The 12,931-nt window shown below is 41.6% G+C and overlaps 1 pseudogene; it reads left to right on the top strand.

Moving 5' to 3' along the window:
- Nucleotides 1-9,211, top strand: part of LOC125530911 — a 42,999-nt pseudogene extending 33,788 nt beyond the window's left edge.
- Nucleotides 9,212-12,931: the final 3,720 nt, after the last annotated feature.

The following is a 12,931-nucleotide window of genomic DNA, read 5'->3' as shown; positions in this document are numbered from 1 at the left end:
CCAACGATGGGCTTCCTCAAATGCCCTAGGTCTTCATGAGCAAGCAAGTTGGATGCACACCCACTTAGTTTCAGTTTGAGCTTTCATATACTTATAGCTCTAGTGCATCCGTTGCATGGCAATCCCTACTCCTCACATTGACATCAATTGATGGGCATCTCCATAGCCCGTTGATTAGCCGTGTCGATGTGAGACTTTCTCTTTTTTTGTCTTCTCCACATAACCCCCATAATCATATTCTATTCCACCGATAGTGCTATATCCATGGCTTGCGCTCATGTATTGCGTGAGGGTTGAAAAGGCTTAAGCGCGTTAAAAAGTATGAACCGATTGCTCGGCTTGTCATCGGGGTTGTGCATGATTTGAATATTTTGTGTGGTGAAGATGGAGCATAGCCAGACTATATGATTTTGTAGGGATAACTTTCTTTGGCCATGTTATTTTGAAAATACATGATTGCTTTATTAGTAGGCTTGAAGTATTATTGTTTTATGTCAAATGATAGACTATTGCTTTGAATCACTCGTGTCTTAAATTCATGCCATGATTAGATTACATGATCAAGATTATGCTAGGTAGCATACCACATCAAAAATTATCTTTTTTATCATTTACCTACTCGAGGGCGAGCAGGAATTAAGCTTGGGGATGCTGATATGTCTCCGTCGTATCTATAATTTTTGATTGTTCCATGCCAATATTCTACAACTTTCATATATTTTTGGCAAGTTTTTATACTATTTTTGGGACTAACATATTGATCCAGTGCCCATTGCCAGTTCCTGTCTGTTGCATGTTTTTTGTTTCACAGAAAACCCATATCAAACGGAGTCCAAACGGGATAAAAACTGACGGAGATTTTTTTTAATATTTATGATTTTTGGGAAGAAGAATAAACGTGATACGAAGCCCGAGGGGGCCACAAGGCAGGGGGGCGTGCCATAGGGGGTCAGGCGTGCCCTGGACCCTTGTGGCCACCCTGTAAGGCGGTTGGAGCCCTTCTTTCGCCGCAAGAAAGCTAATTTCCGGATAGAGATCGTATCCAAAATTCAGCCCAATCGGAGTTACGGATCTCCGGCTATAAAAGAAACGGTGAAAGTGCAGAATCCAGAACGCAGAAACAGAGAGAGACAGATCCAATCTTGGAGGGGCTCTCGCCCCTCCCATGACATGGGGGCCAAGGACCAGAGGGGAAACCCTTCTCCAATCCAGGGAGGGGGTCAAGGAAGAAGAAGAAGGGGGCCCCTCTCCCCCTCTCTTCTGGTGGCGCCGGAACGCTGCCGTGGCCACCATCATCATCACCGCGATCTTCACCAACACCTCCGCCATCTTCACCAACATCCCCATCAACTTCCCCCCTCTATCTACAGTGGTCCACTCTCCCACAACCCGCTGTACCCTCTACTTGAAGATGGTGCTTTATGCTTCATATTATTATCCAATGATGTGTTTCCATCCTATGATGTCCGGGTAGATTTTCGTTGTCCTATCGGTGGTTGATGAATTGCTATGATTGATTTAATTTGCTTGAGGTTATGTTGTTGTCCTTTGGTGCCCATCATATGAGCGCGCATGTGGATCACACCATAGGGTTAGTTGTATGTTCATAGGACTATGTATTGGAGGGCAAGAGTGACAGAAGGTTCTACCTAGCATAGAAATTGATGCATACGGGATTGAAGGGAGACCAATATATCTTAATGCTATGGTCGGGTTTTACCTTAATGAATGTTAGTAGTTGCGGATGCTTGCTAATAGTTCCAATCATAAGTGCATAGAATTCTAAGTCAGGAATGACATGATAGTAGTGGCATCTCCCACATAAAACTTGCTATCAGTCTAGTAAAGTAGTCAATTGCTTAGGGACAATTTCGCAACTCCTACCACCACTTTTCCACACTCGCTATATTTACTTTATTGTGTCTTTGTCTAAACAACCCCTAGTTTTTATTTACGTGCTCTTTATTATCTTGCAAACCTATTCGGAAACACCTACAAAGTACTTCTAGTTTTATACTTGTTCTAGGTAAAGCGAACGTCAAGCGTGCGTAGAGTTGTATCGGTGGTTGATAGAACTTGAGGGAATATTTGTTCTACCTTTAGCTCCTCGTTGGGTTTGACACTCTTACTTGTCGAAAGAGGCTACAATTGATCCCCTATACTTGTGGGTTATCAATGACTATATTCGGAATACATGCCTACATTATATTGATGAATTGGAGCTAGTTCTGTGTCACCCTATGTTATAACTATTGCATGAATAATCGCATCCGGCATAATTCTCCATCACAGATCCAATGCCTATGAGCTTTTCACATATTGTTCTTCGCTTAGTTACTTTACCGTTGCCACTGTTACAATCACTACAAAACTGCTACTGTTACTTTTGCCACCGTTACCGTTACTTCCATACTACTTTGCTACTAAATACTTTGCTGCAGATATTAAGTTATCCAGGTGTGGTTGAATTGACAACTCAACTGCTAATACTTGAGAATATTCTTTGGCTGCCCTTGTGTCGAATCAATAAATTTGGGTTGAATACTCTACCCTCAAAAACTGTTGTGATCCCCTATACTTGTGGGTTATCAAGACTATTTTCTGGCGCCATTGCCGGGGAGCATAGCTCTATTCTTTGAGTTACTTGGGATTTATATCTGCTGGTCACTATGAGGAACTTGAAAGACGAGAAAACCAAAATTTATCCCTCAACTACGAGGGGAGGTAAGGAACTGCCATCTAGCTCTGCACTTCATTCACCTTCTGTTTTGAGTAAGCTTGCTACCTAAACCTGCTTCTGCTATTAATTTTGATATGTCGCGTGTTATTGATGAGGCCACTTCTGCTATGCATGATACTTATGATGAAACTACTTCTATGCTTGATACTATTGTGCCACTTGGTGAATTTCTTGCTGAACAACTTGCTAGGGCTAGAGAGAATGAAATTATTGAAACTGATAATATTGATGAAAGTGATGATGAAGATTCTCCCCTTGGATATGAATTGCCTGTTGTGCCTGAGGGTTATGTTATGGATGAAGAAACTGCTAGAGACTTTCTTACTTGCAATGATAGAGGTGATCTTAAAAAATTATTAGCTAAGCTTAAAGAAAAAACTCTGAATGCTAGAATGAAATATGATCCTGCTTAAGCTACTTCATCTATTTTTGTTACTGATAAGAATTATGATTTCTCTGTTGATCCTGATATAATCACTTTGTTTGAATCTGATCCTTTTTATGGCTATGAATCTGAAACTGTTGTGGCACATCTTACTAAATTTAATGATATAGCCACCCTGTTCACTAATGATGAGAAAACTCGCTACTATTATATCATTAAATTATTACCGTTCTCATTAAAGGGTGATGCTAAGATATGGTTTAATTCTCTTGATCCTGGTTGTGTGCGTAGTCCCCAGGATATGATTTATTACTTCTCTGCTAAATATTTCCCCGCTCATAAGAAACAAGCTGCTTTAAGTGAAATATATAATATTGTGCAAATTGAAGAAGAGACTCTCCCAGAAGCTTGGGGGAGGCTTCTCCAATTACTTAATGCTTTTCCTGCTCGTCCTCTCAAGAAAAATGAAATACTTGATATCTTTTATAATGGACTAACCAATGCTTCCAGAGACCACCTAGATAGTTCTGCTGGTTGTGTTTTCAAGGAAAGAACTGCTGATCAAGCTTAAATTCTATTGAATAATATGTTGACTAACGAAAATAATTGGACATTTCCTGAACCAACTCCTAAGCCAACTCCGAAGAAAAGGGGTATTCTATTTCTCCATGCTATATTATCTACTATTTTGGACTATATTGGGCTTTATTTTCCACTTTTATATTATTTTTGGGACTAACCTATTAACCGGAGGCCCAGCCCAGAATTGTTGTTTTTTTGCCTATTTCAATGTTTCGGAGAAGCAGAATATCAAACGGAGTCCAAACGGAATGAAACCTTCGGGAACGTGATTTTCTCAAGAAACGTGATCCAGGAGACTTGGACCCTACTCCAAGGAACAAAATAGGCAGTCATGAGGGTGGGGCGCCCCCCTAGGGCGCGCCCCCTGCCTTGTGGGCCCCTCGGAGCTCCACCGACGTACTCCTTCCTCCTATATATACCTACGTACCCCCAAACAAACAGAACAGGAGCCAAAAACCTAATTCCACCGCCACAACCTTCAATACCCACGAGATCCCATCTTGGGGCCTGTTCGGAGCTCCGCCGGAGTGGGCCATCATCACGGAGGGCTTCTACATCATCCTACCCTCTCCAATGAAGTGTGAGTAGTTTACCTCAGACCTTCGGGTCCATAGTTATTAGCTAGATGGCTTCTTCTCTCTTTTTGGATCTCAATACAATGTTCTCCCCCTCTCTCGTGGAGATCTATTCGATGTAATCTTCTTTTTGATGTGTGTTTGTTGAGACCGATGAATTGTGGGTTTATGATCAAGTCTATCTATGAATAATATTTGAATCTTCTCTGAATTCTTTTATGTATGATTGGTTATCTTTCCAAGTCTCTTCGATTATCAGTTTGGTTTGGCCTACTAGATTGGTTTTCCTTGCCATGGGAGAAGTTCTTAGCTTTGGGTTCAATCTTGCGGTGTCCTTTCCCAGTGACAGAAGGGGCAGCAAGGCACGTATTGTGTTGTTGCCATCGAGGATAAAAAAATGGGGTTTTTATCATATTGCATGAAACTATCCCTCTACATCATGTCATCTTGCTTAAGGTGTTACTCTGTTTTTAACTTAATACTCTAGATGCATGCTGGATAGCGGTCGATGAGTGGAGTAATAGTAGTAGATGCAGGCAGGAGTCAGTCTACTTGTCTCAGACGTGATGCCTATATACATGATCATACCTAGATATTCTCATAACTATGCTCAATTTTGTCAATTGCTCAACAATAATTTGTTCACCCACCGTAGAATACGTATGCTCTTGAGAGAAGCCACTAGTGAAACCTATGGCCCCCGGGTCTATTCTCATCATATCAATCTCCATCACTTTATTATTGCCTTGCTCTTTACTTTGCTTTTTACATTTCACTTTGCATCTCTATACCAAAAATACCAAAAATATTATCTATCATTTCTATCAGATCTCACTCCCGTAAGTGATCGTGAAGGGATTGACAACCCCTAATCGCGTTGGTTGCCTTGAGCTATTGTTTTGTGTAGGTACAAGGGACTTGCGTGTAGCCTCGTACTGGATTGATACCTTGGTTCTCAAAAACAGATGGAAATACTTATGCTACTTTGCTACATCATCCTCTCCTCTTCGGGGAAATCCAACGCAGTGCTCAAGAGGTAGCAGCCCCCCTGCCTCGTGGGGCCATGGTGGATCCCCTCCATTTATTCCAGCAACCACACACTCCTTCCTCCAAAAAAATCACCAACCAGCTGAAGCACGAGTTCTAGCTCATTTTGCTGCGATTTTCGATCTCCTTGCTCAAAGCTCCACTCACAAAACTACTTTGGGGGATTGTTCTTCGGTATGTGACTCCTCCAATGGTCCAATTAGTTTTTGTTCTAGTGATTTATTCATTGCAAACTTTTGATGCTTAGGTGACCCTGTTCTTGAGCTTGCATGTCAAATTTATAAGGTCCCAAGTAGTTCTAATGCATGATATAGTCTCTAGGCACTTGTGAGAGTAGTTGCTATCAATTTAGTTGAGTTTGGTCCATTTTTATTTTGAGTTACTAAAATTTTCAGAAATTTTTCAGAGGAAGAAATATGTTTAGGAAGATGTACCAAGGTGGTCCTTCAAGGAAGCAAGGAGCCAAGGTCGCAATACGCGATGCGGACGATGAACCACCGAGGGAAGCTCAAGTGCGGGCTTGTGAATGGCCGTCAGAGGACTTTATGGTTCGAGCAGGAATCACGGAGGAATTGACGCATATGTGTGTAACGCTGATCTTGAGAGCTTCAAGGCAGATAACTGCCGTTAGTACCACTATCTCACTGATTACTTTGTGAGAAGGTTTGAATTTTCATCATCACGCAATTCCCAAACTATCATGTTTGATCTTTATGAAAATTCTTATAATATGGACTTAGAAGATTTTAATACTGATTGCAAACTTCCACAATGGGGTAGCCCTAGTGAGCCTCGCAAATCTGAGTTTAGAGATTTTCTTGCTAGTATAACTGTGGGGGAGTATAGAGATATAAGACAAGCTACCATAGGGAGCATTCATTTCCCTGCTATACATTATTTTGCTCTCTTCATAGGTAGGTGCATAAATGGTAAGGATGAAGCATGTCACGTGTGTGTCCCTGACTTCAGTGTTCTCAGGAGTGCTATATTAGGAGATAAACATTATAATTTGGGAGCCATCGTTGCACGTAGGTTTCATAATAATAGAATTAATGGAGATTTCTTTGGTGGAATTTATGCAACCTGTCTAGCTAATTTTCTTGATATACCCATACGTGAGTATGATATTGAGTTGCCTCCTTTTTATTTAGATTAAGAGGCTATGGTTCGTCATCAGTTTGTTCAGAGGAATGATCAGTTCCTCCAGTACCAACTAATCTTTGACGGATGACACACCTATCACGTCGCTCTCCCTGCTCATACTTTCTTTGACTTTCAGGCAAAAGGGAGACATGTTATAACCAGGGAGGAGGCGAACAAGTACGAAAGGAGGACTGAGACAGCTCGCTTCCAAGCTGCAGCCCACGATGCAATAGCCGCTGCATCTCAGTACGACCCCAACTACAACTTTGGATATCCGCCAGGCCAGCCATGGCAGTACACCAACTTAGGACAAAAGCCTAAGCTTGGGGGAGTACGTATTTCTCACCAACATTACATTCATATTCACACACTCATGCTAGTTGTCGGTGCTCATACTTTTTCATTGTACTATCCATGCTAGATTATGTTCTTTTTCTCGCTTTCTTCTTGTGTGTTTATTAATCCTTAAGAAAAAAATTAGTTGTAGCTCTTAGCTTGTTTACTTTCCTTGCTTGTAGTAGTAATAATTAAAAGCAAACCCAAAAAGATTTCTCATTCTTCTTTTTACTTGTTGGGAGCTTTCCCGTGTAAATAAATTTATTTCTTTTCTTTTCCTTGGGGGTCGAGAGGAGAAGATCATAATGAAAATGTTGAAGTGGCTCTTATATGCATTATTGTTGATTTAACCAAGAGCCCATATTGCCTTGTCTTCTCCTGTTTATTGAATGCCCGCAGATTCCAGCTTAGTCCAATGCACGTGCACTATTATTATTATTCACATCGTTCGGTCGTGCAAGTGAAAGGCAATAATGACGATATATGATGGAATGATTGAGATAAGCAAAGTTGGTATGAACTCGACCTCTCTTGTTTCTATAAATATGATTAGTTCATCGTTCATGATTCAGCATATTATGAATAAACATGTTTGCAATGACAATTGGAGAGTATAGTTGCCTATGCCATGCTTAATTAGCTAGGAGCTTATAATGGTTTACCTTGCGTGCCAACATGCTATCAAAATGGTTGTGATGTGGTATGATAGGGTGGTATCCTCCTTTGAATGATTCATGTGACTTGACTTGGCACATGTTCACACATGTAGTTGAAACAAATCAACATAGCCTTCACGATATTTATGTTCATGGTGGATTATATCCTACTCATGCTTTCACTCAATGTTTATTAATTATAATTCATATTCATGACCGTTGTCGCTCTCTAGTTGGTCGCTCCCCAGTCTTTTTCTATCCTTCACTTGTACTAAGCGGGAATACTGCTTGTGCATCAAATCCCTTAAACCCCAAAGTTATTCCATATGAGTCCACTATACCTTCCTATATATGCGGTATCTACCTGCCGTTCCAAGTAAATTTGTATGTGCCAAACTCTAAACCTTCAAATGAAATTTTGTTTTGCATGCTCGAATAGCTCATCTATCAACTAGGGTTGTCTGTATCTCGGTCCATTCGGGCTGACCGAGCTTTGCTCCTCTCGGTCCGGTCCTGGAAAATAGGCTCGGTAGCCACCTCGGTCCGGTCTGGACCGGACCGGCCACGGCCGCTCCAATGGCTGGCTCGGTCAAAGCCTGGACCGGACCGGACCGAGTCCACCCTGATCCACGCTTCCGGGCGACCTCGGCTGCCGCATCACCGACTCCTTCCTCGACGACAACGACCTCGACTGGTACATGGAGTACCGCGCTGTCTGCACCGGCTGGCGCGCCGCCACCGACGATCCAAGGAGCGACGCCTCTGACCCCCACTTTCGCCCGAGCCGGTGGATCATCCTCGATGAGGTCCTCCAGAGCCAAGGGAATCTTCTCGTGTTGAACACCGACACTGTCGCTTCCTCAGCAAGAATCTTCCGCAGCTCGGCGATTACCATGTCGTGGCTACCATTCTCGATGACTACTTTGTTCTGGCGGAAAAGACCGCTCCTCACGCCGCTCGCGTCCTCAACCCTCTTACTGGCGTCGTGATCCGTTTCGCGGCGCCCGTGCCCCCCGCTGTGGGAATCGCTGATGTCCTTTTCCCCCACAGATCTTTGCTTCGGCTCACCGTGTTCTCCGACTCATCTCGCAAGGCTTACTCGGAAGCTCCTCACATTGAAAGTTTCGTCAGATACAACCATAAGCAGCCAGCAGCTTACGATTTCTTCCAGAAGGCGGTCGTGGGTGGTGTTTACGCATGCTTTTCTGAAGCATCCGTAGCTCGTGAGATGATTATTTGCTTAGGCAAATTTCTTCCAGTTAATCTTTCTCCTATGACCGAGGTTTTCTCCCTTGATCTTCCTGGACATGGGTACGAAATGCGGTGTTTCCTAGTGGATTTGCATGAGCATATAATCATCATGAAGATCTTGAATCCACAGGGAGTCTTGGCTCTCTTTTCTTTCCAATTTGACACCGAGACAGGTAACCTCTGGTGTCTGAAGACCACAGATAGATATGCAATCTTCATCGGTGACCACAGGTTCTTCTCCGTCGATGTTGATGAGTTCCCAGGAACTAACCCGGACTGTGTGTACTACACTCAACATTTGGGTTCATCCGCTCATATCTGCAAGTGCAACATCAAGGATAACAAAATAGAGAGGATCTCTGAAGCTGCAGATTTCGTGAAGCAGGGCAAAAAGTTTGTCCTGGTCACTGACCGTCCTTACACCATGATCCACCTTCTCGCCAGCTACACCATCAACAACCCGAATTCTCAACTGGCCTTGCAACAGATTCCATAAGGCGTCGGCAGAGCTTCATTTAATTCCTAAGGACAGTGATTTCATCCGACAAGAAGGCTATGCATTTGCTAAGTAATTCTTCTTGTTTCCCTTCTAGTATTTCATTTAGTTATTATGGTTATTATGCCTTGCCTGGTTAAGAGTAAGAAACAAGTAGATTCTATGTTAGATCACCTTTAGTGGAACTGCAGTTTGATGTCTTAATTGGTACTATTTGGAATCAACCTAATGCGGCATCTATTATATATCGTGCTTGATGGATGCTATATTATTTGGATATGTCCACTTGTTCTTCTCTTGTATTACTACTTCCTAGCAAATGCAATGTGGTGCTTAATTTCTAGCAGTAGTAAATGTTTGCCTTTTCAACTTCTAGATTTTGCTCCTGCAATGGAATCATCTTTGCAATGTCATGTCCTGTACAAGAAATGGTGTTAGATTTGCTTACCGACGGTTTGTCGAGCTGCTGTACAATGTGTCCTGGGCATACAACAGGGTATGTAAGGAATGTTTCATCTATTTTTGTAATGCTCTGATACGTCTATGCTTGAGTCCCTTGAACTAGTTGCATTTTTACGTAGTTTGTTCATTGCATTTATGGGCATTACGAAAGAAACACAATCTTTAGCATGAATGTTGTTAAAGAACTAAACTAAAGATGTTCCCTGCTTATAAATATTTGTCACGCAGTTGGCCGTTGTTGTTTCTACAAGGGTATTGTAGATTCTATATCTTTTTTGTACTACATTTACAAAGATTTTATCCTATTTAGACAATGTGTGTGTCCACCTGATCACCAAACCAGAGAAGTAGGCTATCAGGAGCTCAAAATGTCCTTGTACTGCTGCAACAGTAAGCAGAGAACAGATGTTGGAAGTAACATAGGCTAGTGGATGAACTACTGAAACATCAGTTCTAACCATACCTTGTATGATTTCTTCTTCATCTAGAACTGCAGCACCGTCGGTTTGTTGACGGAGAACAATGTGTTTAGGCGTTTCTTAATTGTAGCTGCAGTTGATGGGCGGGCCAATCATTCAGTTTGCTTCTATTATAGATTCTATCCTCAGGCAACTGCTGGACACTTGAAGTCTGCATTTTGCCATTGAGATCATCAATGCATTCAGATAGCATATCAATTGTTTTTTTTTCTAATTATCAGCTTGGTAGAAGGTTAGTGGTTCAGTCTCCAAGTATACAATTTTCAACACTAAGTCAAAGTTTAACTCCAAGTGGTTGTTCAGGCTAGTGTTTTTCTTTCAGACGGGTTACATTTGGAACTCTGATTTCTTCTTCTGAAGAACTATTCTCAAAAACAAAAGGAGAAGAAGATACTAAACAAATATGGGTGCAAGTATTTACATAGTTCGTTTGGAATGGAGTATCTGTATGCATGACATTCCAAACACTACAACAAAACAGCATATCACTGACCTGCTATTAAGCAATCTACACTGACGGGCTACCCTGCCCGTCTGATGAAAAGAAAACACACGGACCTGTCCAGGCCCGCACCACCTATGGTCTTTGGCGACTAGCTCTCCCTCCATCCTCCGCTTACAAACATTATTTAATAACTCCTGTTTCAAGCAGAGGTGGCAAATAGACTACAGAAGCAACAGTAATAAATAAGTTTCACATTATGTATTATATGTGGAATGTAAAATATCTATCTAAAAGTACGCGATCATCTTTCAAGTTTATAAATATAATTGTGTGATCCAAATATAACAATGTAATAATTTTGACAATAATTGTAGCTTAGTGTATACCATTATGATGCAAGTATCAACATGCTAGATGACTGTAAAACTATGTATGAGCATTGATATGCCTAAGAAACTGGTGATATTTCCAGGAAATTCACCACAATAAAGTTCATATACTTTGGGAACATGACCACTGATATTATTTTTTTGCTTGTAGGAGAGATATAGTACCCCGAAGGCATGTATATAGAATCTTACCAAGAAGTCATAAAATAAACACACAGAATAGCAAGTACAATTATATGTGTTCATAGCACAATACTTGAATGACCGATTGACCATCAACCAAGTATTTATAGCATAATGCCGCTAAAACATAAAAGAGCATGCCAACAATATTAAGTTGGGTGAGGATTTATTCCCTCAAAAAAAAAGTTGTGTGAGGATTTAGCTGCACTGAAGATGTTCTACTACAAGTGATATATCATAAAGACATAAACGAGAAATGATGTATACTGAAGTGTAAGTTATGTTCAGTCACATAAGCGGTAGGAACTTAAACTGGTGGTATTCAGCCTACCGCTCATGCTAGAAAAGAGCTCCTTTACGATGATTGGTGCAGTACTGGGAGTACTTTCGAGTACTTAATCCTCTGATTTTTATTAGCCGTCCGATCTGGTGGGGGGACTAAAAATGAATAAACCTAATTAGTTTAATCAGAGAAGGGCATAATGGTCCAGGGTAAAATATTGTGCTTTCAACCGATCACGTCCACGATCAGAACCACGTCTAGATCCAGTAGGTCAAGTCCTCCTTCTCGTCCCCTTCCTTCTGTCCGACGAGCCCGGCGAGAGGAACCAATTCACCGTCGTCGGCATAGTCCTCTTCCTCCTCCCGGTCCCTTTCACTATAAAAGATGTGCTCGGTGGCAGGAAGAAGAATAAGCCATGACATCCACGGCGGCAGTGTCGTCGACGTCGGCGCTATAGAACTGGCCCCCGGCCGATCCCATCGCTTCCGGACTTGCATCCTAATGTATGAATCACCCGAATCTCAACTTACTTTGATTCACAACCTGCACTTCCTACTTAGATTTGTTTATTCATCATCGATTTAGGTTTCCCTAGTGCATGCAATTCAATTTAGAATTTTTCATCATCCATGGTCACTTCACTAGTTTATGGGGGACCCAGTTTTATGGACGTTTATGATCGCTTACCATAATATGTACAAGGAGCAAAGTTTAAAATTCCATGCAAGATTTTGTACTGGGTTTTGCATTTTTTTTGTCCTTTCATATTTTTATTCATCTGAATGCTGATGCAGGAAGACATGGCGGATGTAAGTCATGAGTCAATGATGGAGTACTATCATATTGCCAACAAGATGTTTAATAGTGAGGATGAAGGTTATACATTCTATAACAAATATGGTCTTGAGAAAGGTTTTTGTGTCAAGAGAAGCTATGTCGAGTTGGATGGATCCAACTGCCATATGATTTTTAGGAAATTTGTGTGTAGTCGTGAAGGGGTTCGGGAAGAGAAGCACATGAAGAGGAAGATGCAAGATAGAAAGAGGAGGCCATGGAGTATAACTCATGTAGGGTGTAAAGCTCAATTGGTGATTGCAAGACAGGAGGAAACATGTCAGTGGTTTGTGAAGGATTTCATCGATGAACACAACCATCCTCTAGCCCCACGCGATCTGTCGTGTCTTTTGCGTTCACACAGAAGAATTAGTGATGAGGAGAAAGCGAACATTGCAGACATGGAAAAATCTGGGATCAGAAATCACCATATTATGGATATTATGTGCATGCAATACGGTGGATATGATGAGGTTGGATGCATTATGAGGGACATTTACAATTTTTTCCATGCTAACAAGCAGGAATCAATTGCTTCCAGGGATGCTCAAATAGTGATCAATCACATGGTGGCCAAACAAGATCGAGATTCAGATTGTTTTTCTTCAGGCACTTGGTTGATGAAGCTGGTCATCTGACTTGACT

The sequence above is a fragment of the Triticum urartu genome, unplaced genomic scaffold (genome assembly GCF_003073215.2).
Source record: "Triticum urartu cultivar G1812 unplaced genomic scaffold, Tu2.1 TuUngrouped_contig_665, whole genome shotgun sequence".
Lineage (NCBI taxonomy): Eukaryota > Viridiplantae > Streptophyta > Magnoliopsida > Poales > Poaceae > Triticum > Triticum urartu.
This window is presented reverse-complemented; position numbering and strand designations above follow the sequence as displayed.